The sequence below is a fragment of the Orycteropus afer genome, unplaced genomic scaffold (assembly GCF_000298275.1).
Source record: "Orycteropus afer afer isolate SDZICR_OR568_19922 unplaced genomic scaffold, OryAfe1.0 scaffold00695, whole genome shotgun sequence".
In the NCBI taxonomy this organism is placed as follows: Eukaryota; Metazoa; Chordata; class Mammalia; order Tubulidentata; family Orycteropodidae; genus Orycteropus; species Orycteropus afer.
In genome coordinates, this window is record NW_006922282.1 from 390,522 (window position 1) to 395,990 (window position 5,469).

The following is a 5,469-nucleotide window of genomic DNA, read 5'->3' on the forward strand; positions in this document are numbered from 1 at the left end:
ATTTAAAAGTTTAACATGAGTATAGCTCTGCCATTTTAAAATATTGGACATTCTGATGTGAGTGTTATTCAAGGTGTAAATCTATGGTCTACTTTACTACTACTAAAACTTCGACATTGTGGACTACTCCATTTAGTGCACAGTGGTCTTTGAATGTGAGCATAGATAATTGCAAAGAAGGCATTTTCACAGTTGCTGCTAGTGACAACAGGAGAATACTACTTTTAACTTTGAAATAGTGAGGGGAGGAGTAAAGTATAAAAGAACAAAATAATTGTGAGTTTCAGTAGAAGGATGTAAGCAGTCTACAGACATAAAAGATAGCTGGAGATAAACACCCCTTACCATACATACTTAATTACCTCTGTCTGCTCTTCTGTAAGTTCCCTTAGTGGGCAAATCTAACCAGAAGCTAAGATCAGTCTGTTTCTTGATACAGTCCTGGAAGCTTAGAATCCAGGCCTTAGTACAGACTGGAAAACATAAGATGGATCTGGAGATTTCAACAAAAGATATTCAACATTCTACACATCATTTATAAAAAATAAAAATCCACTGCCCTTGAATCAACTGACTCAAGGCAACCCCATCTGCTACTGATTAAAACTTCTTCTTAGGGCCTTCTTGGTTGTTATTGTTATGGAAACAAATCACCAGGCCTTTCTTCCATGAGGCCCCTGGGTGGATTTGAATCACCAACCTTTAGGCTAATAGTTGAGTGGAAGTTATTGTGTGACCTTGGAAGCACATTCATAGATACTTTTAATCTAATTGTTTTGAGACAAGTTGTTTTTCCTAAATATATGGATTCATGTATCTTATATTGGCAAAATGTGTCAGTCATTACTACTAAATTGTTACCTTCCTTCTTTGTCCTTATCTCTGCTTTCTTTCTAAATTCTCATTATCCTTTAATTTATATCATTCACATGTATCTATGAGTGTGTGTGCAGGTATACATGATGGAAAAAAATTTCATTTCTTTATCCTCTGTACAATAGTCTGGATAATTTTTCTGGCTATTTTCAAGTTCATAAATTATTTTTTATTCTACTGTTTAAATTTTCATTAGATTTTAGTATAAACAGTAATCTGATCCCTTATTTGCTGTTCATACTTGTATGGTCAATCATTATTTCCTTATTTTACTTACTAATCTTTTTTTTTTTTTAATCTTGCAAAGTTAATTTTCATACATATGGTACATGATCCTTTATATTTTGAATTCAACAATTTCAATGCATGGATTCATCACCATTAAGAAATCTAATTTAAATTAAACAAACCTAAACAAATATCAGATAAATATGTACAGGTTTTTTAGTTTAACCTATAATTTGTTGTTGTTATGTGCCGTCGAGTCAGCCCTGACTCATAGCGACCTCTCCTTGGGTTTCCGAGGCAGTATCACTACAGAAGTAGGATTGCCCAACCTTACTTCCGAGGAGTGGCTGGTGGGTTTGAACCGCCAGCCTTCTGGGTAGCAGTCAAGTGTCTTAAGCACTATGCTGCCAGAGCTCCTAATTTTAGTCTATGATTATATTAATTAGAAATTCCTTACAGTCGTTATGTAAAGTGACAAAAAAAACAGTTGTCGTTAAGTCAGTACCAAAGTATGGAAACATCATGTATAGAACTCTGCTCTGTAACATATTCAATGGCTGATTTTTTGGAGGTAGATTGCCAGGCCTTTCTTCTCAGGTACTTAAATATTTATGCTATTCAAGGACTCCATATAAAGAGGCAACAATAGAAAATCATTGAATAATGCAAAATAATATAAAAAAAAAACATAAATGTGTAATTGGAATAAAATTAATTTTAATGAAAACAATATTGAGATATCATTTAGTATTTTGTTAACTTATTATAAAACATCTTAAAACCCAAAACCCACTGCTATTGAGATGATTTTGACTGATAGGACCTCACAGGGTTTCCAAGACTGTAAATCTTTATGGAAGCAGATTGCTTCATCTTTCTTCCACAGAGCAGCTGGTGGGTTCATACTACTGATCTTATGGTGGCAGTTGAATGACTTAACCATTGCACCACCAGAGCTCCTTATAAAATAAATCAGTAAACATTAACATATCATCCAATTACAGTTGACATAAATACTAGCAATGAATGTTGTCCAAGTAATTGTTTTAAGGCGTGTTCTAACTCACTTTTTATTCAGCATATTTGTTTAATTCTTACTATATCACAGTAGATTTCTAGGTAGATAAACTATAACAGTGACATGTATTCATATTAAAATATACACAACTTTAAAGTAACAAAATTTAAAACTTCAACCATTGGAAAAAATAAAGTTTACAGTATGAAAAGATGTCAACAATTCAAATTACATTCACAGATTATCTCCAAATACAACATGTAGCCCATGACAAAAACAATATTGGGCTGAAGTCAATATAAAGAAAGAAAAAAATTGAATGGTAGCATCATAGGAAGAACTGTTTGAGAATTAGTTAATATTATGCACAAAGCAATTATAATTACATTTGTTTTATATTTACCGGGAAATTCTAAAATAATTAACCTCACAAAATACAAACCAAATGCCTCAACCCAATCAACATAAAGAAGGCTTCTGTAGACCTGATTGTGCATACTTAAGATACAAATCTATGTTCATCTTCAATGGAGGTTAGGAAGAAAGCAATGAATAATGAGGGTATTTTATGCTTCTCAAATTTTTATTCTTTCTTCATAGTATTTGCACTACTTCATTAAGGTTACATTGAATGATAGTAATAATTTAATGTGCATAAATCCAAGTATTTCTCTCTTGTAAAATGCTGATGAGATATCTTGCATAGTATTTTGCTTCATAAAATTAAATATTACCAAAGAAAACATTATACCTAACTACCAAAGTACTAAATGTAATTAACTAATTGGAATGCAAAGTATAATGTTACGAATTTTATTCACAAAATATGTTTGGAAAGCCCAGAAGTATAATGTAGACAGACAAACACTGCTTTGGCCACTAAAAACTAGTTAATTTCTCTTTGCAGTTAAATAATTTTCTATTCAATAGATTTGTGTTGAGTTCTTAGGAACTGCTTTGCACACTTACATATGAAATTTCAAAATTATAATTACTTATTGCTACCTTTTCTCTTGTAATAAATTCCTGTGTCTATTTCAAATAATTAGTATCTAGCATCTGTATCTCATGCTTTTGAGTTTATGTCATTAAAATTGCAGCAAGAATAATTACCTGTTTTAGATAATTATTATTCCCATGCTAACTTCAAATTCTAATGACATTTTCTATTTACAGCACTGAAGTTGTTACTTGTTAAATAAGAACAGAATCTATGTGTACCCATGACCCTTGATTTCACAATGTTCCTGGTCATCAGTGATATTGAAACAGAAAGCTATTAGCTTTCATAACCTTAGGAATGAAGCTAAACCTTTTAGAAAACCTTAACTAAATACTGAGGCTGAAATCAAACTTTATTACATATTTGCTTAGAAAATTACCAAAATGGGGATCAACAGAGGAAAAAAAAATGACATTGCATTTCTAGGATTGCTATTAAAAAATATCATAAATTGGATGATTAGTAAATTTAAAAGTGTATTTTCTCACAACTCCTGACTTTGAGGTCAAGGTGTCACCCATATTGATGCCTCTGTGACTTCGATAGGGAATATATTTCATACCTCCCTCTCCACATCTGGTAGCTTCAGGCGTTCCTTGGCTTGCAGATGCAGCATCCCATGGCATTCTTCACTCTGTCTCTTTTTATTTACTTGTATTTTAATAAAGATACTCAGATATGATTAAAGTCAGCTCATGTTACTTAACTGATAACATCTGTAAAACCTTATTCCTAAACAGATTCACATTCACAGAAACAATTGTTGGGACTTCAACCTATTCTTTTAGGGGGCACAATTCAATCCATAACAAAGACCTGTGTTAATTTCAGTCTAATATACAATATTCAAAGGCATCTAAGTACTAAAAAGAGGAAACTTTACACATGTTAGAATAACACACAATATTCAGTCATTTAAAACTTAATTTCAAAACAGACAAGTGCATATATGTGTATTAAATTATAAAACAATATACCAACAAAGGTACTGTTGAAGTTCAAAATAAGTGGTAGAATCATTAATTCATTACTCTTATTAGTGTTAGAAAATTATAATATACAAAAATTAATTTTTCTTCTAAATTGTACATATATGTAAGTAATAATAGTGGTTAAAAACATATAACTCATCCTCCAAAAGGAAGGTCAATTATTTCATTGGAAACAATGTTTTAAAAATAATAAAACCAAGAAATAATAGAAAGTAAGAATCTTCCTTTTCCTTTTCCCTGGAAATTTTACTTAATATCTTTTTTTCTAAAATGATTTATTGGTGCACATTTATAATTTACTTAATGTAATGAATCAAAAACGTATAGAATGAATTATATATATTGTATATATATATATATACATTCCTATGAATATTTATACATTCATATCTATATATATCCTATCAAGATATATATATAGAGAGAGATTTCTATATATATGTAAACATATTTTTCCCTATAAATAGTATTCACTAAATTGCAAACTTTGTTTTGCAATAATTTTTTCCTATTGCAATTATTTTTCCAGAGTTTGAATGCACAATACCAAAAGGGAATACTAACAAGGCACATATCAAACAAGTCTGCGTAAGTTGATTCTCTTTTATTGGTCAGTATGAGCTAGAGAATTGTATGCCAAGTTGCTTCTGTAAAGATTCACACTCTTGGAAACACTTGGGATGGTTATACTGTGTACCGAAACATATCTACATGTGGGAAAGACTTGAAGACCATGTGCTTGGTCAGTGAGAATAGATAATAAGAAAAATATTCATTTTCAAAATGTTGAGTAAGGAGTAGATAGTGAAGCGAAATTTATAAAAAAATCATATCATCTATTTCTGCAATTAGAATAAAACTTAAATAATTTTCCAGCTTTCTATATTTTATGCCAACCTAAAATGTTGGAATTATATAAACACATAAATATTGTAAATGGTAAAGTTTATACAGAGGCAAAAACTACAAAGCTATATGGAGAAATAATTAACACAATAAGAGATGTCTCTTGTGTTATTTCTCTAATAACATTTATGAATTTATTGTTTAAATGGAAGTAAGTTTGATTGACTGATGTGTCAGCTGTGTAGACTTAGATAGTAGAAAGTATATGCATGACTATCAATATACATTCAAGGAAGATTTGTTACAGGGACAGAATGGCTCCTCAGTAGCACCAAAGCTTAATGACTCGTTAGTGAGGTCTGGGACACCCAGCATTCAGGGTCCTTTCTTAAACACACAGGATATGGTTCGTCTAAGGATCACAAAGCAAAACACCTAGGTGATAGCAGTCTCAAGGCTCAGTCTCATTCCAAGGGGAGGATTTTGTGACTCTCTAGTAAAGTAGT